This window comes from Vanessa atalanta, chromosome 26, assembly GCF_905147765.1.
Source record: "Vanessa atalanta chromosome 26, ilVanAtal1.2, whole genome shotgun sequence".
NCBI classification, from domain to species: Eukaryota; Metazoa; Arthropoda; class Insecta; order Lepidoptera; family Nymphalidae; genus Vanessa; species Vanessa atalanta.
Genome location: NC_061896.1, coordinates 2,784,031 through 2,805,800, shown reverse-complemented (window position 1 = coordinate 2,805,800; position 21,770 = coordinate 2,784,031). Strand labels below are relative to the sequence as shown.

The 21,770-nt window shown below is 33.0% G+C and overlaps 2 protein-coding genes across 2 annotated transcripts in view; one reads left to right on the top strand and one right to left on the bottom strand.

Moving 5' to 3' along the window:
* LOC125073912 (sex peptide receptor) overlaps nucleotides 1-9,626 on the bottom strand; it is a 309,093-nt gene extending 299,467 nt beyond the window's left edge. Inside the window, exon 1 of the mRNA XM_047685016.1 lies at nucleotides 9,419-9,626. The gene's annotated coding sequence lies outside the window, so the exon portion shown is untranslated. The remainder of the gene's footprint in view (nucleotides 1-9,418) is intronic.
* The window catches only part of LOC125073870, an 80,569-nt gene that overhangs the window by 40,908 nt on the left and 17,891 nt on the right, over nucleotides 1-21,770 (top strand). The gene's annotated exons all lie outside the window — the stretch shown is intronic.

Sequence of the window (21,770 nt, the reverse complement as noted above, 5' to 3'; positions counted from 1 at the left end):
GTCTTAACTGGTCAACTGATCATCAAGAGTTAGCATACACGTTTTCAGGGGTACATAAAGGATAGATTACGTCTGGCTGATTTCGACCACGGCGGCTCATGGAAGACCAACCAACTACGCTGTTTTTACTTGGTAGTAAGGCCTTGTGCAAGCCCGTCTGGTTACGTACCAGCCACTCAACAGATATTCTAACTCTAAACAGAAATACTCAGTATTGTTGTATTCCGGTTTGAAGGATGAGTGAGCCAGTGTAACTACAGACATAAGGGACATAACATCTTAGTTCCCATGGTTAGTGGCGCATTGGCCATACATCGCCATGATTCAAATTTCTTACAGTGCCATTATTTATGAACGGCGGTGACCACTTACCATCAGGTGGCCCAAATGCTCGTCGCCAATTAATACCATAAAAAAGTGCACGAGTGTGTGTGTGCGCAACACAGGCGCAATCTCTATTCCGTCACTCTCGTAATCTGCTAGGACGGCAAATCCGACACGACCGAAAATAGTTAAGGCGCAGGATAGGCTTTGCGGGCTTTTCGAGGTACGGTTGTGTACACACTTTCAACTTCCCGAAATCGGGTTGTTTTTGAGAATTTATCGACAGGAAAACCGAATAACTTGTCATCGGCCCGACCTGGGATTTGAACCCAGAACTTCTGGATCTATGGCCTCATAACAAGCCACTAGACCAACGAGGAAGAGAAAAGAATAGTACCTAACCAAACAAAAAACAAGCTAGTAAAGTCGTGGGCGGAAACCAATTAATAATTTCCCTCTTTTATTCTCCAATAATGAATTAAGCTTATGTTTGTTGTGGAAGCAGCGTTCATATCACTGTTCTCATCTATCGGAGTATTATTTTGGTTGAGCGTTATTAAATTCTAACAAAACAACCTCAATACTAAAAGTTTCCTTAAAGGAAAACTTAATAACTTCGAAAATAAACCGAAAGTTATGCATTGAAACAATTACGAGGCAAACTGATTTAATTTGCAATTTTAATGTGAAAGGGCATACTTTCACTTGGTGGTAGGGCTTTGTGCAAGCCCGTCTGGGTAGGTACCACCCACTCATTAGATATTCTAACGCTAAACAGCAATACTTAACATGGTTGTGTTCCGGTTTGAAGGATGAATGAGCCAGTGTAACAGGTACAAGGGTCATAACATCTTAGTTGCCAAGGTTGGTGACGCATTGCTGATGTTACCAATGGTTAATATTTCTTACAGTGCTATTGTCTATGGAGGTGATGACCACTTACCATCAGGTGGCCCAATAGTTCGTCCACCTATATCATAAAAAAATACTTTCAATATGTTCCCTCGGTTAGTACTTTGATGAAGTTGAAATGTTACAAGGAAGACATACATGTATGTATGTATGTATGTATATGAAACTTATTTTATTATTAATTTAATTGAAATGATCGTCATTTGGGGATAAATAGAGAAAGCCTTAATGTTCCTGCTGTCGTTCAGTAAAATAATATTGCATTTAATATCAGTGAAAGTTGGTGAGATAAAAAAAATATATAATTATCATTATGATACATGTAAGCGTCAATAGCTTAGTGGTTTACGGGCCGGCCAGCGATTTACAAAGTCGTAGGATCCTGTCCCTTGGATTATTGACGTCCCCACTCCTAACACAAGTGATAAGCTTAAAAGGAGGGGTAAACAGGAATATTAGTAAATACTCAAACAATTTGGGGCATTACTGTTATTCTATTTAATAAAAAATGTAATTTCTTCTTTTTTTTCTTACTATATTATAACACACTCTCGAAGATTTGAACATTGACAATTGACAACAAAATAAGCATTTTAAAATTGTGTGAAGTTGTCTATTAATACTTAATAGGCGCCTTAGCGAGTAAATTCATGTACTTTACACCCTGTGCGCGCGCATCGTTAAAATTCAATCTCATCATTTTTTCATAACGCACCAAAAGAAGTATAACTTTACAAACAACTAAGTCCTTTGCGCCGTTTATTTTTAGGTCCGAGGTGCTTCTTACTTAAGTGCTGATAGATTTTCAATAAGCAATAATACATGATGACTATCAACCAGGTAACATTATATATATTTGTATTTATAGGATCGGAATTGCGATTCAACGGAGAAATGCTGCTAGCATTCTTGCCACCATTCCACGCGGTCAAGATTTATACAGTTTTTTTTTTTAAATTCATCATCCTCCTGCCCTTATCCCAATTTTACTTGGGGTCGGCGCAGCATGTCTTCTTCTTCCATACTTCTCTGTCAGACGTCATCTCACAAGTAACATTCTTTCTAACCATATCGTCTTTCACACAATCCATCCATCGTTTCTTGGGTCGTCCCCTACCTCTATATCCATCCACATCCATACTCAAAACCTTTCTCACAACATGGTCCTCATTCCTCCGCATAACATGCCCATACCAAGACAGCCGGTTTCCAGATAGCTTTTTTTTTTAATTCATATTTGTATATACATTTAAGTACTTAATTTTATCAATTCTTATGTTATTCGTCTTCTGTAGTTGAAATAAAATTATAAATTAAGTAAATGTAACTAATATAACTTTTGTATTTCAAATTTTTCAAATGAAATTTCGTAGTATTCTCGTACCTACTAAATTACTTGTCGGTTCCTCTCGGTAGAATCTACACGTGGCATACACGTTGTCATGGCTAAAGATAAAGGGTACCTAAGCCCGGCCTTCCACACACAAGCATGTGACAAATTAAATAATTCTTAAATAATAAATAATTTCTAATAAATAATACAAAAAAGGCTTACGTTGTGTATCGTATGTTTTTAATCAATTATGTAATAATAATAATTAAATTTAAAGTACTTTTGAATTGTATTGATAGCATTGAATTTAAATAAGAGGGTACTTTGACTTTTCTGTTCAATATTGTGAATAATGTGATTTGTAGTGAGGCTTATATAAGTGATGGAAGCTCCGTACAGAACACTTTACTCTTTGTTTTTTTATGGCATTGGTTGGCGGACGGGCATATGGGCCACCTGATGGTAAGTGGTCACCACCGCCCATAGACAAAGGCGCTGTAAGAAATATTAACCATTCCTTACATCACCTATGCGCCACCAACCTTGAGAACTAAGATGTTATGTCCCTTGTGCCTGTGATTACACTGGCTCACTCACCCTTCTAACCGGAACACAACAATACAGTGTACTGTTATTTGGCAGTAGAATATCTGATGAGTGGGTGGTACCTACCCAGATGGGCTTGCACAAAGCCCTACCACCAAGTAAAATCTCAACTCTTTAATTTTTCCTGGAACAGCAAGGTGCTAATACTCAGGTGTGATGTAATTTTGTGATAAAGTATAATAATTGTTATTTCTTGTTATATTATTAATAAATAATATATGAATTGTGTTTTGGCAATTATCAAGACACAAAGTTAGTATTGAGGTAATTGGTGTTAATGTAAGTATTAATTAATATAACTATTACAGCAGATTACTACAGCTATTATAATGTTTAAATAGAAATTTGTACTTCATGTAATCTTTTATCTTTTATCGTCTACCTTAAAATATAATAAAGTAATAAAGAAAAAGAAATTATTCTTAAAATATTGTAAGACTCTATTAAAAAAATCCAACACATGCGAAGCCGAAGCGAAACTGTTAGTCTATAATATTCTCAATAAACCGACGACCGATCGAACGAGTAACTATACAAATAATCCAGAGTAAAGTAGAATACGCGTATAGCATTATATAAATTATTTTTTTAATAAACAAATAATCTTACTAAGCGCTACTGATAATCCAGGGAATACCACGCTTCGTTCAGTCTTCCTGTGTTATTTTATTAATCTGTTAGCATATATAAGCTGGTTTAAAGTATACACATCAAACGACAATATTAATCTTTAGAATTAGCGAAGAATTTAATTTATTTCAAACAGGATTTAATGAAATGAAATTTTTGTCATCAACCTTCTTTTTACTGCTAATCTACTGTTCTTGTATTTATACATATAATTGAAATTAAAATTTACAGTCTGTGCTTTCGAAATATCTGCATTTTATGTTAATATTAACAAAAAATAACTACATAAATAAATTTGTCTATTCCTTTAGAATCTTTAAAATGGTTAAGAATCACAAATCTCTTTAGCTGATACAGACATTGTCCTGTCTTAATTATGAATATTGAATTCGAATTCATTCAATTCATAATTAATAATACGTAATTATATTCATAATTTAAAAAAAAAACTTTTTTTTTTTTATTGCAACATTATTTTATTATTTCTTTCATAAAAATCTTCTGACAATAACAAACACATCAAAAAAAGCATTAACAAAATTAGTCCAGTCGTTCACGCCTGATGCCGTGACCATTAAGGGTTCATTTTTATTACAATGCCATTTGTCAAAAATCAAAATAAGTTGAGTATATCATACTCCATACCCATTACCTACCTTAATCTACCCATACCAAACCATAACCCACCCATTGCCTAATCTCACTTAATATCTCAAAATTTTAAAAAAGATTACTGACAAATTCCGACTAAAATTAATATTTTTAATTATTTTACTGTTCAATGTGTAATACAAATTGAATGCGAGTAAATCCGCGGCACACAGCTAGTATACAAATAATTGTATTTATGTCATTTCTAATATTATATCGTCTATGACATCTCACCTGTTCATCCCTTTTCTCGTACTTTGCATATTATAATAGATTGTATAAATTTTGCAGTTTGTAATAGATATTTTAAATGAAACGGAAAACTATCGGTGTCGTTGAAAATTGAATTATAAAATTCTTAGATCAGAGCAGACATGGCCCAGTGGTAAGAAAACGTGAAACACTACGGAAGATTACGGGCTCAAATTCAGATAAGGTACATTCTACCACATATATAAGCTCAAGTCTCCTCAAGAGCAGAGGAGACATTTGTCCGATAGTGGACCATTTATGGGTTCTTAGCTACTTTTATGCTAATTATGTACATATCAATAAATAAACTGACATATAACATAGTATTATATAGACTATGACCATTATGTAAACTTTAACCAAACATGTGAAATTAATAATGATTATCATTATTATTTAGTGGTAGGGCTTTCTGCTCGTTTGGGAAGGTACCACCCACTCATTATATATTCTAACACCAATCAGCAATAATTGGTATTATTGTGTTCCGGTTTGAAGCATGAGTGAGCCCGTGTAAGTACAGGTACAATGGAAATCTTAGTTCCCAGGGTTGGTGCATTGGTGTAAATGGAATGGTGAACATTTCTTACGCTACCATTCGATGGTGCCATTTACCATCAGGTGGCACGTTTTTCGGTATATATATTGACTGGAATAGGATCAATAAAACGTTAATTTAGAAGATGAATAATGAGGATTAGATCAACAAACTCTAACTCCACACTTTTCCATCGTATATATAATATTCTATCGAGTTTTCACCATTCCGTAAGAACTTCCTCCGTATGCCACTCGCGAAATGACGTATCGTTTAAATGTCGCTTATAACTTTCTGACATTTCGCGTCCGTGTGCTGCGGTGACTTCGAAGTTTGTTCTCAGTACTAAAGTGGAAGACTTGTCTCTCAGTATTACAGTTGTGACCAATAATAAAATCAAAACATCTATAACTATGTAGTATAACTAGTTGTCTCTCGCGGCTTTGCTCGAGTTTTAGGTGTTTTAGGTTCAGTAGTTTGGCCGCAAAAGAGCAATAGACAGACAGACAGACATACAGAGTTACTTTCTCATTAATAACATTAAGAGTATAAAAGTATAGTCCTTAATTATTATATTAAATAAAAACTTCTAGTTCATATATTTCATGTATCATGGAATCGGCTCTAATGTTTTTTTATTTACATCAGGTTATGTACCTTAGTTTATCCTTAGCTGTCTTCACTAAAAACTCAATTTATCATAAAAAAGATAAAGTATTTATTACTAATTGTTCGAGATGAGAGAGACTCCTATCGAGTTGCCTACTTATATATGAACATATGTAAATAAAATAAATTCAAGATTACACACTATGATAAAACTTAACTACACATAACGGTGACCACCGCCCATTGGCACTGATAGAAATATTAACCATTCCTTGCATCGCCAATGCCCCACTAACCTTGGAAACTAAGATATTATATACCTTACGCAGTTACACTGGGTCAGTCATCCTTCAAATCGGAACAAAATATATTAAATATGGCTGTTTTGCGGTAGAATATCTAATGTGTAGAGTGGTACCTACTCACATTGGCTTGCACAAAGCTCTACCAGTTGAATTACCGAATCCGCCTTTAATTGTTAGTATATTCAAATGTGTAGTTTAGAAATGTAAATTCATATAGTTTTATCGTCGATTCTTATTGAAATAAATTACATTCCGATCGGTATATGTACTTGGAACTATTTTAATCTATTTTCGAAACGATAAATTCATAGCTTTTTTTAAAAAAAGCCACGTCTAAAAATCATATTGTAACAGATTTGATCGTCGTCATCAATAATATAAATTCAAAAAAGTATACTTATAATTAAAATCCACTCAGTGATTATATCGTACTTGTTCCAACCGAAACACGTTCAGACAATCGCTATTATAACAGCTTGGCTGTATCGTAATTATTTGGGGTGATCGCGCCGATTTTTAGACCATTTATCCTTGGTCACGACCCAGCGGTTTGAATACTGAATCTGTTAAACAGGCTCGTATAATGAAACCAAGGGATAGGATTGAAGAGCAGACTTAAGCCTAGAAGAGGAACACTTACAGACATAGTTTTATCCTTCTTCGACATCAGCTAGTGTTCGTCCACAGCTGGACAAAAGCCTCCGAAACACGCAACTAAGCCAGATCTTGATGATGACGACCTCCGTGGTCGAGTAGTGTGTACACCGGTTTTCATGGGTACGCCACTCTGAGGTCCCGGGTTCGATTCCCGGCCGAGTCGATGTAGAAAAAGTTCATTAGTTTTCCTTGTTGTCTTGGGTTTGGGTGTCTGTGGTACCGTCGTTACTTCTGATTTCCATAACACAAGTGCTTTAGCTACTTACATCGGGATCAGAGTAATGTATGTGATGTTGTCCAATATTTATTTAATTTATCTTCAGCTTATATTGTCTAACCTCCTCCAACCACATTTCGACTAACCTTACATTTGCCAAGAAAACGCCTACATTCTGATCCAAGATCATATCACCAGTTCTTATATTGAACATGTCATCCTTGAAAGTCGATATTTACTCATTTCAGATCAATTTTACAAAAATAATATTTAAACGTAATCAACATCAAAATGAAAAATATTCTTCATTAAAATAGACATCCATCAGTTGCCATCGATTCTGAGTGTACATTATACATTCATTCAGGAGTTACCTTATTCGAAAATAAATGTTACAATAATCCAGTTATGTTTATATACCATGTATGTAAATCAAGGAATACCAACTTCAAAATATTTTCTTATATATAGAATCTTGTGCAAATAACGTTATTTATAAATACACTTACACTAGCTTTTATTATTGTCAAACTCTACCAACGACTCCAATAGAAATACTTTAGACTGTCTGAAGAAAATGTGTCGCTTCCAACTCATATATATGTTATATACAAACAACGTTAGACATACCTTTATTATACTTTATATAAACTATTGTAGTTTTAATGATTACGTGATATCAAAACGAGACAATAATATTCGTTGAGTTGATTATTATTTATACATTTTTTAGCTGAACTATGATTTTCTGTACATAAAACATACAATAAGATTACGCTTATAGCATAATAATATACAATAGATATATCAGCTAAGTATCCACCGATAATAAATACACAATCACAAACAAAAGCCAAAACACTCATAAAATATCATACGTAAAGTCTTTAATCAATAGAGATCAGTAAAGGTATCGTAAAATTACACTAATGAGAGTAAAATTAACACATACGTCATACATATATAAAGTTCTGAAACCAAAAATAATTAATTACTTTATACAAATAGACTACTTTGACAATTTACAACTGAATAGGTATTTAAAGAAGTAAGTACATCTTTTTATAATTTAATAATATATAATAACATTTTTAAAATTTAAAATAATATTCTCCTTCAAATTTAGTATCCCTATCTGAATAGAATTTATTATAGTTTTGAAAGCTATGGTATAAGAAGATAAGTATACATATAGCTTATTCCAATGGAAGTAGGAAAAAAAATAAACAAACCTTAGATTCGCGTATTACATGCGATTTGCTAATAACTCAGCTATGTTGTGCACTACTTTTTATTATTATTATTAATATATTTATAATACAACACTATTGCACTTAACCACTTATTTCTAATTTAATTTTACTTTCAAAATTCCGATAACAATTTCGTCGTATTCAAAACGCCATTTTTTCGCAAATCCATGGTGAATATCACAGATTAATCAAGCTCTCAACCCGAGATATCGCGTCAATTTGCTGTCAAATGTTGTTTATTTAGTTTTTTACCTGATATGGTTGAAATGGAGTATATGGTCTTCGCACCTTCAGAAGAAGTAGAAGCTTTAATTATAATAAATGATGTATAATGACGATTCAGAAGTGCTCGTGAAAATTTATGTATATTTTTATTTTGTTACTTCAATATATACTATTTTATGTACGTTTTTAGGTTTATTATTAATTTTCGTGATTTTTAAATTTTAATGTAACATTTCATTACATGTAAACATATCTTTATAATTTTATTTAAATCTTTATTTTTTTATAACTGATATTATCACTTATTATTGAAGTGTATATTGTGTGTATATGTAGAATGCTGTTGCCATTATTTGTTTTTTTTTGTTTGTTTCGATATTGAATTATTTGAAAAAAGAACTTCTCTGTCAACTCAAAATTTACTGGGAACTGGGTTTAAGTAATATGTCTCCTTTGTCTAATTTATGCTAATGAATAAAAAAAAATTGTTTTTTGGCATCACTCTGCTTATACACTACTGGTTGGACTGTATCTTATAAGTATTACCGATGTTGTAGTATAACCAAGAAATAATCTTCACGTATTTTAAATCAAATGTTTTCACGTGGTACAAGATACATATATAAAAAAAAAAATTGTGACAAATTCAAAAAGTTTTATTTCTTTTCTTAAATTGTTATTTACTACTAACTTAAAAAAATATTTAAAAATAATGAGAACGTAAAATACGAAAGAGGACTTTATCAGACAATTACATACTATTTATATTGTTATGAAAATAATAACTTATATTTAACACTAATTAAAAACTACAATATAAAAATAAATAAAAAATATATTCATAATATAAAAAAACAACTATACAATTATTTTAGTATTTAAATATTAATTAGTAGTTAGACTTACCGAATATAAGGTACCAAAAGATGAAAACGACGGAAGAATTTAGCGAAATTCGAGAACCGCACAATCCAATAAAACTTTTCAAAGCCACAAATTAAAACACTTCAAATTATAATAATCGAACAGTAATTACACAGATAAAAAACAACAAATGTATTAATTTTACATACGCGTACGTATAAATCGCAGAGACAACATACGTCCACTCCGATCGAACGCCGAAAACCTACTGTGTTACTGACTCCGCTGTTGCCTGAAACCCTCCTCTCCCCTTCATACCTCTGACATCTTACTGGAAAAATTTCAGGAATACGAAATTCAATTGTCACTCTTATGACATCGTACTTAAGGTGATAATCGCGTATTGAAACATAGAGATAGTTCAAAGATTAATCATCAGATAGAGGAAAGTTGTTTGAACTAGAAATCTGTTTATGGGTCGTCTCTTGTAAACTATGATCGAATATGTTTAATCATTTAACGCACATTACTGGAAGTATCGTTAATAAAATTTCCAATTACGAACTTCGCTTAAATAATCTTGACAGTTGATAAAAACCAGCGCTACAAATTAGGGGGTCGCACACTGTCCAAAATTAGAGGGTTTAACTAAGTCACATATTAAAATTGAGACAGTTCTTCAGTCTTTATATCTTTGTCATATTATTATATATTTTATGCATGCAGGTTTCCTTCCTTCCATCCTTCATCGCCATAGATATAAATTATAGTAATATCTCGCTAATATTAAACTATGATGTGTTTTTAAGATAAATCATACACGTTTACTGGTCAAGAAAAGGTCAAGATGATGTTTACTTAAACGATTAGTGGCGTCACGTAAAACCTAACAGTTCAGTGGTTAGAACATGTGAATCTTACGCAAAGATTGCCATTTCAAATAAGGATGGGTATATTACAAAAAAAAAAATGAAACTTTAATTATTTTACTAGAGAACTAAATGTACAGTTACAATTTATATTTCGCGAAATATGTTGCGTGACCACAGTTAACTTATTTTTTATGGTATAAGTAGGTGGACCGAAAAATGGCCCATCTTATAATAATCAATTTTTCTTACATAATCAATGCGCCGTCAATTTTGGGAATTGAGATGTTACATCCCTTGTATATGTAGTAACTACAGAATTGCTGCTTGGTGGTAGAATATATGATGTGTGAATGGTAGGCAGGTCCTTACACGACTTACACGACCTCCGTGGTCGAGTAGTGTGTACACCAGTTTTCATGGCCACGCCACTCCGATGTCCCGGGCTCGATTCCCGGCCGAGTCGACGTAGAAAAAGTTCATTAGTTTTCTATGTTACCTTGGGTCTGGGTGTTTGTGGTACCGTCGTTACTTCTGATTTTCCATAACACAAGTGCTTAAGCTACTTACATTGGGATCAGAGTAATGTATGTGATGTTGTCCAATACTTATAACAAAAAAAAAAATAATTATACCAAGTATCTTATCTGATTTTACCAAAAATTAGGCGTCTTAATCGTCCGCTGGTTTTGAGACTATATATTTTTTTAATTTTATCGGCAGACGGATGAGCCAATGGGCCACCTGATGATAAGTGGTCACCACCGCAGACATAGACAGTGGGGTTGTAAGAAATATTAACCATTCCTTACATCACCAATGCGCCACCAACCTTGGGAACTAAGACGTTATGTTCTTTGTGCCTGTAGTTACACTGACTTACTCACCCTTCAAACCGGAACACAACAATACTGAGTAATGTTGTTTGGCGGTAGAATATCTGATGAGTGCGTCGTACCTACCCAGACGGGCTTGCACAAAGCCCTACCACCAAGTTAAATTATTAATATTGTGACACAACAAATTCAATATGGCGCCCTCTAGATGACGTAGAGTGCTCAATTCAAAAGTCAATAACTTAGAATTATATAATGTTGCTTAAGATTGCTTAGTTTCTGATTTTATTAAGTTTATTAGACACCGTTACGTGACTGATTACTATGGAGTATGAACTACTCAAGAAGTAACCGCTGCTCGGATTCGCTGCTTGTTTTTTGTTTCGTTTCCCTCCGTTAATTTCAATTATTTTATACAATATAAACATAAACTAGCTACATGTCCAGACTTCGCTAGGATAAAGGAACTGAATTAATATGTTTATTGATAAAAAACGCATTAAAATCCGTTGCGTTGTATAATAGATCTAAGCGTACAGACGGCGGGAAGCGACTTCGTTTTATACTATGTAAATCATCTACTTATACATTTGTTAATAATACTTTGAATAATTTGAATTTTTCTCAATTTTTTTTTCACAAAAGTATTTTAAAACGTTATTTTTGAACTACTAATTATTTTCTGTTTCCCATCGCTAGCCCGTCTGTCAAAAAGATCGAGCTAACTTGAACAGGTTTATCTTATACTAGCTGTACATGCGACTTTGAATTTAATAAAAATTTTATTGTACAGTTTACAGATTTCAGTAGCCTAAGTTACTCCTTATTACATCAGTTATCTGCCAGTGAAAGTAGCATCAAACTCGGTCCAGCCGTTTCAGAGATTAGCCGAATCAAACAGACAGACAGACAGACAAAAAATTTTAAAAATGTTATTTTGGTATATATACCGTGTATACATACATATGCATTGAGTAAAAAAGGGATATTTTAATATTACAAACAGACATTACAATTTTATTATCTTATATGTGATATCTACTTGACATCCTAATTTATGAATGTCGTCATTCATTTGTCATTTTTTACACTATCAGATATAATATAAGGGTCCGATCAAGCTCCACTGAAACTAAGAAAACATCAGTGCCCTCAACAAATATTTGCGGAGTATCACAAAAGCAGATATCTCAAACGATCGCTGAATCATTCTGTCAAATATTCTTACTCAATGGACGATTGTTTCGTTGAGTACCTGCCGATAGCAGCGCTTCAAATCTATTTATTTATTAACACACCATTCAGAATATTAACTTATCAGAACTCGATCTAGTTTTTAAGTTAGTAAGGCTTTGAAGCTCTACGGCTGCAAAGTTTTAAATAAAATCGCATTCTATATTCAAGTATAGTCTTTTGAATCGTCAATACAGGTTTCAGTTCAATTAAATGTAATCCGACCAGCTAGGTGATTCTGAAACTCATATTTCGATTCCTCATGTGGAATTTTTAATGAAAACTATATTTGGTATTCAGAAACTCGAATTAAAGATATACTAGCGCCACTTTGTAAGATTGTAAGTAATACGAACTAATTTTCAATGAGAAATGTATTATTTGACATTAACTGCGATTCTCAAACACAATTTCGATTTTAAAATGTATAAACAGCTTGTAATGCATAAACCGCTGAAAAACACACTTGTTACTCTTTCGACCATTTAAATTACGGAGGTATTAAAATGTATTCAGAAACTTTAACTATGACACCACAAAGGTCCAAAATGTATTGCAGTTTTCCGCGCCCACCGCTATAACCATTTATCATTATTACAAAATTCCATAAACAATAACTACATGATATATAGATGTACACTACAGATACATACATCATTTAGATCTAAACTAATATTAAAAATGTGATAGTAACTCTATCTGTTTCTACCTTTTCAAAAGTAAACGACTTAACCGATTTTGATGAAATTTGGTATACAGTTTAATTCACCCCTCGAGGGGGTAAAATGGGGTACTTTTTGCTATAGATAAAATTTCATAAGTTTCAAGTCGTAGATTCAACTAGTAATAATATGATAGTATGTCTATTATTAAAATGTAGAGTTAGTTTAGTATAAAGTAGTGTCTGAATATTTATGTACGTAGTGTGTGAGTGTATGAATGCACGTATGTTTAATTTTCTTTCATAAAATTTATAGGAAGGGCAAATGTCCCATCTGATGGTAAGCGGTCACACCATTTCGTATAGATATTGGCGCTGGAAGAAATACTAACTATTCTTTACATCGCCAATGCGCCACCAAACTCATTCTCCCTTGTACATGTAGTGACATTAGCTCACGCACACTTCTAACAAAACTCGTAACAATAATAAGCTTTGCTTTTTGGCGGTAGAATATGCCATAAATACACTTGCACGAAGCCTTACCATCAAGTGTGTGTTAATTTAATTTAATTCTATCAAGCAATAATCTTATTGTATAATTATACAACGATATAAAACGAAGACGCGCTCCTCTTCTTTAAATTACCATCGACGTGCATTTATGTATATGAGTGAGTGACACACTTACTAACAAATTGTCTTAGTGTGCGTGCGATAACTATAAATAGGGACAGCTAAAAAAAAACGATAATTTTTGTAAGTCGATAATTTAAATTGCGTAACTTTTTAAATGAAAGAAAAGATATATAATGATATATGTTAAATTGTTCTATTAAAAAGCGAGTACATAAATTATTTCATTAAATTATGACTTAATATAATATATAATATATATAATAGCATACTATATTTTCTAATGAATAATTATTTAATTGACGACCTCCGTGGTCGAGTAGTTTGTAGACCGGATTTCATGGGCACGCCACTCCGAGGTCCTGGGTTCGATTCCCGGTCGAGTCGACGTAGAAAAAGTTCGTTAGTTCTCTATGTTGTCTTAGGTCTGGGTGTATGTGTTACCGTCGTTACTTCTGATTTTCCTTAACACAAGTGCTTTAGCTGCTTACATTGGAATCAGAGTAATGTATGTGATGTTGTCCAATATTTATTATTATTATTTAATTGTACAAATAAGCTGATCTTCAGCGGTTACAAATAAAATAAGATAATTTTTTTTTGGACGAAATTTACCCTGCTTAAAGTAGAGTGATCTGGCAGAAATTGTCACGTAACGAAACATTATGGCATATTCGTTGATAATAAATGATTTTATTGAATTGCTTATATGTATTAAATGCAAACAAGACCTTCATGCGAGCCCGTCTGTAATACTCATCAGGTATTCTGCTGCCAAACAGCAATACTTATTATACTTAGATTACCGTGTTTAGGTTTGAAGGGTGAGTGTTGTTGTGTGCTGTTCAATGCGGATATTCACTAATTATTATTATATAAAGGAATTAATATAGATATAAACACGCCTGAAATAGAGGTTGGTAACAATTCGTAGGTGTAATTATATATATATACACTAGCGACCCGCCCCGGCTTCGCACGGGTGCAATGTGGGTTATCCCTAAGAGATAGACATATACCATATATTATTTGAATTATATCGTAGGGCTCACTTTTGCAATTTAAGCGCAAAAAATGTGCTTATTTACGACATCACTTTAGAAACCTCTAAATTAACCAGTATTTCTCAACTACATATATAACGCATGAATGACTGTATCAATAAAATAAAACCGCATCAAAATCCGTTGCGTAGTTTTTAAGATCTAAGAATAATACACAGGGACAGACAGCGGGAAGCGACTTTCTTTTATACTGTGTAGTGATATGTTTTGTTTTGTTACTTGCTAAGTAAACAGTTACTTTTCATTTCTTTGATACAAGTTTGTATTACAAATTATAGTATATTTAAACTGAAAATCACTGCGGAATGCTTGTAGCTCGTAACTTTCCCAGTGTATAGGCTATCTTATGCAAATAAATTCTCGAATCAGACCGTTAGGTTGCGAGATTAGCGTGAAATAATACCCTAAAATTGGTTAGCAGCACTTTTGTACAGACTAAAAATCAGCTCCTTGTTGAGTCCTTTACAAACAACGAAATTAATTTAGGTACTGTACATATTTTTATTTATAACTTTTTTTCAATATTTCCGATATTCCGATTTTTTGTCTCATTGGGTTATAAAAGCGAGTGGACTTCTATTTGCGCACATACTGGTGCGCAATAGGCTCGTATCCCTTGGGAATAAAAGCGGTCACCACAAATAAAAAAAAAACTGGAGATAAATCTCTGAGAGAATAAAGTCTACCGATACTTTGTTTCAAAAATATTTACTGAAAGTATATTTTTTTTGTAATACAATCTGTCTTTATGAAAGAAAATAATAATTATCAACGTATCTATGCGATAACTATGGCGTAAATACGGCAGCAGTATCATCTTACATCTTTAAAACTTTTACTATAAACCGAGAGTTTTTAAAAATATTTCAAACTGACCTTGAGTTTTTAAACAATAAATAAGTGTGAATTTAAATAAATAAAAATATACTTTTTTAAATAAAATAATTATATTTTCCCCTCCGCAAATACAAGCGACTAGAGAGTGACAGCGGAGATCTCTGATAGTTTAAGAAAGCGTCATAACCTTTACTGTCACGGAATACCAATCGATCTTACCCACAAGGCACACCAAAAATTTAAACCCAAAAAAATACTATTACTGTAACCTGAAATTTCGATAGTCTTCACTATCGAACTTGGTGACTTCTCGCCTTAAAATTTAAACCAGTTTTGTAAAAAAGTTACGCGACCGACCGCCGTGGCCACGAAGTGACTGAGAACTCAAGCCCTCTGACGTCACACGTACAAATGTAGCTATGAGTATTAACTATTAAATTCTTCAACTACAATGCCACAAAAATTAATAAATAAATAAAACTAATTTAATGGATATTTCAATTGAAGTGATAATTACTTATGGGAGAGTAAGCCGCTTCGTTACGTAACGCGTTACGGCGCTTGTCTGTCTGGCTTCTCTTTCTCTTACGCGTACGGCGGCGGTAGGCAGACTCCTCTCTCACTCTAAGCCACTCCGCTAGCCGTATATCGGACAGACGTTTTTTTTACATATATAAACACAAATTAAGCTAATGAAAATTCAGTTAAACTAGACCGGTTATGAAGCTAAAATCTTCAATTAATATTCAAGTGTTCTATCTAACGGGAGTCCCATTAGATAGAACACTTTAATATTTCAGCTACCATCATTATTATTTTTAAATATTTTATAAGATCTAAAGTCCTAAGTAAATCTGATGATTTCAATTATAATTACGTAAATATAGATAACAAAGAGACTTCGCTCTCCACTTGTTTTTCCATATTGCGGTACGGATAGTAAATTGTACAATATGGTTCGAATTTTCGAGCGAGGAGAAGGTATTTCATTAAAATATTAGCACGTTAAAATAAGTATGTTATAATACTCAACTTTAACACGATTGCAATTAAAAAATTACAAAAGATTGATGAAATAATTACCGATTTAACAATTACGTCCGTCAAATTCGTGGATGCGTGCGCGCGCCCTTTCGTTCGATCATTGAATGGCGGCACTAGGCATGTGTCCGATATATCGAAACTAATCTAAAATCGGATACCGTCGTAATATCAGATGTCATCGATTTGATGTTGACGGGTAACCGTTTTCACCGCATCTAAAAAAACTATGAATATCGTTCTGGTACGTCAAAGCATTCAAAATACGATAACATTAAACTCATAAAATATTCGCCCTATCTCTCTTTAACTTTACAGTAAACCATCTATGTTCTGTGAGAAAGAGATGAAGCGAATGTTAAATCGATTTCAATATTACATTCCTTTCATCTCTTTCTTATAGTTAAGCAAAGACATGTGACATCTGAAATCGGATGTCAACACCAATATTTAATCCAAATATCCGTTACCAACCGATGTCACAAAAATCGGATATGGCCCATGCCTAGGCGGCACTAAAGTTGGCGCCTCCAGCGTTTGCCGTCACGTCAGAGTGACAACCCTGCCTTCAGGAATTACAAATTATCGAAATTGATTAAACATATATTTTTGAGGCGAATTCAGCTCCGTTTCCGTTTATTCCATAAAATATATTTTTACTACAGCATAATATAAAAGGTTTTTTATATATATATTTTGGCAAACTGTAATTAAAATTAAAAAAAAAAAACAAATATTCATTCACGTTTTCCCAAATTAATATCTCAAACTCCTAGCGCGGTTATTTTTACGGCTGTTAACCTCGAATAAGTGTGTTAAACACTTTGTAATAATCTTGTAGATTTCTTTGATCTATCTTTACTTGTTACAAAACTGACTCACTTTATACTTAACTAGTGACCCGCCCCGGCTTCGCTCGGGTGCAATGCTGATACTAAATATACTACAGAATGTCTTTATATACGACGTTCACAGCTGTCGTTAGACAATATAAATCGTTATGACTCTGCATTTTAAATCAGTAATATCTTCGAAAATATCCAATTAAATTTCATGCTGTAAAGGGCCATATTAAATCTACAATGGATTTTATAAACTATTATAAAACACGTAATATAAGTATGTATATGTATTCATTCGAATGTTGTAGTGTTTCTTACATAACAACAACCCCGCCCCCCTCTAACATGCGGGCGAAACCAGCGTAAGCCGATTATTAATAAAAAAGAAGTTAAAATTAGTTCAAGTTGTTTATAACATTTACTGATTGGCTGATTACATAGTAGTATCTGTTTTAGAGAATAAATTCAACGCCATCTTAATTCATGTGTCTGGGCAAAATGTATAAATATTTATAATAAAGAAATTGTGAAACCTTGATTATAATATTTGATTAATATGCGACACCTCGCGTACTGGCATCTATTTTTAATTGTATGCATATTAGAAACGCTTGCCAGCATTCTAATACCTCAATACCTATCAACCAGATATGAAATAAATCGATCACATTTGTTTAATACAAACTGTATTTTTCATTAGAACAAGTGATTTTATATCAAAGCTGTATTGTTCTATACCTTAGCCTTTTTAAATTACAAAAAAAAAAAAACACTATTAAATCGACATACATATTTTATTCAATTGGAACAGTTCTTAAAGCCACTTGTTTCTTCGTCAATAAAATGTTAAACGTCGATCATTCCATACTGGTATTTAACATGGTTTACATTTCAAAAAAGAAATGTTTAGAGAATAAAACAAAGCACAATGATGTATGGTATAAAATAAAAAACGAATAATTTGGAAAGAAAATTAACAATTTATTAAAAGCTAGACATAGATTAAGAACCTTTTACCAAGTTTCAAAACCTTAGACCTTCGTGGGACGAAGTAATCACGATTTGAAATTTTTAGAATTTTGTGAAGTCGATGTGATGAGTGGATGGTACAAACTCAAAGTAGTTGCACAAAGCCCTACCACCAAATAAATACACCGTAATGCAGATCAGATATTATACTATGTTTATACGAGTCGAATATTTAATAAACTCGAATGCTTAGCGTGTTTCACGATGTTTTTACGCTTGTAGTCTATTTAAATAAGGTCAAGTATCCCGTAAACAAAATAGTCACGTAAAAAAATTGTCGTGACGATAAATAAGTAATAAAGCGCGTGATACGGTGACGTCCCGCTGGCGAAACAAATTGCCTCGTTTATTCACGCCATTACGGTGCATAGGGCGGCCGCCATATCGCCAATGTTCGTTAACAAGCACTCAGTGTCTTACAGCAACAGCGACCATGCATCAATCCAATGAACTCCACAACAATCTGACACAATGCAAGAGAGTCTGCTGTTATAATTACAATGATCTCTGTTATTAATTACGCACAGTGGTCGAAATTCTACGATCATTATTGAAAAATCACGAATATGAATTAAAATGCTTAAAATTTTTTTCTGCAATTATTTCCAATATTTCTTGGTATTAAAATACTCGTGAACGGCTATCAAATTAAAAAATAAAATTGTCAAGACAACTGTTTTGTCAAGTCCATCGAGTCATCTTCGAGGTACTGAAGAGCCCAAACCTTCGATAGATCTGATTTTTTTTTATGGATTTAAAATATTTTGCTGGAGGCAAAGAATAACACAATTTTAACTTTTGATATAAAAACTGAACCATGTTTTCTTTAATAGTTTTTTCATTTATACTGACAAATATAGATCTTAGAGACAAAGGCGTTAAGCAGAAAACAGGGTCGCCTAGAGGTTTTTCAGAACTTTGTACCATCCTAAAAGTTAAATTAGGGAATTATATGTACGGCGACCACATTTGCAAGCAAAATTTGAGTCAAAAGAAAACAATCTTTGTAACATACATATTAATAAGGTAAATAAATCTTGTTTCGAAAGTATTATCTGAATATCATCCGATTTAATCATTCAATTTGTATGGAAAATAGATACATAATTGAGTACCCAACGAACTTTCCCGTTTCTTAATAAATTGAATAAGAATCAGGCAAACTTTAGCGAACTGACCACGCTGTGCGGAATTTATAATATATATGCATAATAAAATTGTAACGGGACGTCGTCTGTTTAAAAAACAAAAGAAAATCATAAAAAAATTAAAAAAAACATTCGTATGGTTTTTATATACAATATCAAATTTTTAAATAAAAAGTTTATTTTAAAGTAATAATAATAGTAGTAATTTAATTGTATGCATTATTCAAAGGTACAAATGCTTACAACTCCAGTAATTATATTATTGGAAGTATACATACGGCAAAATAGTGCTTCCATTTTTTATTTTTTTTTATGATATATCTAAGTGGGCGGTCTAGCAAATTGGTCACCTGATGTTAAGTGGTCACCACCACCCATAGACAATAGATATAGACATATTCCTTACATCGCCAATGTGACACCAACTAAGATGTTATGTCCCTTATGCCTGTAGTTACACTGGCTCACTCGCCCTTCAAATCGGAACACAATAACACCGGGTACTGCTGTTGGGCGGTAGAGTATCTGATGAGTGGGTGGAACTTACCCACCCAGTGAAACCTTAATCGGTTTTCGACAATATACCGCCAGATCGAGTAATGAGGGTTCAATTTGTATTTTACATTACGGCTAAATGGAAATAAGCCTAAGTTATACGAGTAAAACATCAGAAACTTAAATAAAAGAATAATGCCCTTTTCGTGTTACCATTACCCCAAACAAGGAAACTCCCGGAACAGCTATTTCTCATAATCTGCCGTAAAGTTATGACTAGCAAAAATTGTTCACTCATTTATTTTATCTCGTGGCGTTCACACTGGTTGGAAAACGCGCGGTTTTTTTCATTACAAATGTCTCCTTTGTAGTTTTTTTGATTGTTTAAATAACATGAAATGTTTTTTGTGTGAAAGATCATTTGAGAGAAAATAAATTCTTGGGCTGACTGTATTCCGTGCAAACGGCATATCGGTCTTTTAAACCGTCATTCCCCCTCTTCATTGCTCTATCTTTGCGTTATTGTTTATTTATTTAATATAAACATACATGATTGTCAAAAAAATATAATAATACCCAGACCTAAGGAGAAAAAGAAGAAAAAACTCAGCGGAATTTTAAGTTTTTTTTTTTTAATAATTGTTATTTACAACGCAATAATTTCTATTTCTATTTGAAACAAGGGATGTGATCGTTTCTTTGCCAATGTGTGTTATCATCAAATAATTTTTTAAACTTTATAATATCCATGGTGCCTACTTGGGTTTTTTTCTTGAATATTTAGTTAATATTAATAAAACAAAAAAAAACGTTGCGTTTGTGGCATCGTGTGAAACACCTTTTAGTAGATTCGGCAATTTTATTAGCAATATTTATACAAAGGGTCGCAACTTCGATTTACGATTTAATATGAAACCCAGACCCACGTAGACTTTTAAGACAAAACGAACAGCCGTTCAACTGATTGGCATAGTAATAACCTTAGGTTTGACTCTGATCTATAAATATTTGTATAAGCCAGACGGTGTTAGTCATGACTTGTATATTTATTACATGAGTGGTCGAAACTCTACCTAAACGCCCTAAATACATAAATTAATAATAACGGTTCTGTGTGAAGGGAGTATTAGTTATTACACGATCCAAAAAAGGAGTATAATATTTTCAGGGTTCATGTACGTGTGTATAAGTAAGTTTCTTTATTCCACCATAACTTTTAAACGCCTGTCGGATTTGGATGTATCGTATATACTTTTTTATGATATCGGTAGGCGGAAGAGCAAATGGGCCAACTGATGGTAAATGGTCACCACCGCCCATAGACAATGGCGTTGTAAGAAATATTAACCATTCCTTTTATCACCAATTTGCCACCAACCTTGGGAACTAAGATGTTACGTCCCTTGTGCCTTTAGTTACACTGGCTCACTCACCCTTCAAACCGAAACACAACTATACTGAGTACTGCTGTTTGGCGGTAGAATATCTGATGAGTGGATGGTACCTACCCAGACGGGCTTGCACAAAGCCCTACCACCAAGTATTTATAATTTGGTATCTTGCGAATCCTTATATAATTTCGGGTGACACTGGCCAAAATTATTTAATTAATTCAGTTATGACATCGTGTTTATTATTTAATTTATAAGATAATCATTTTTATCAGTCATGGTCAAGGTAAAAATAAAGTTTTTTGCCAATAC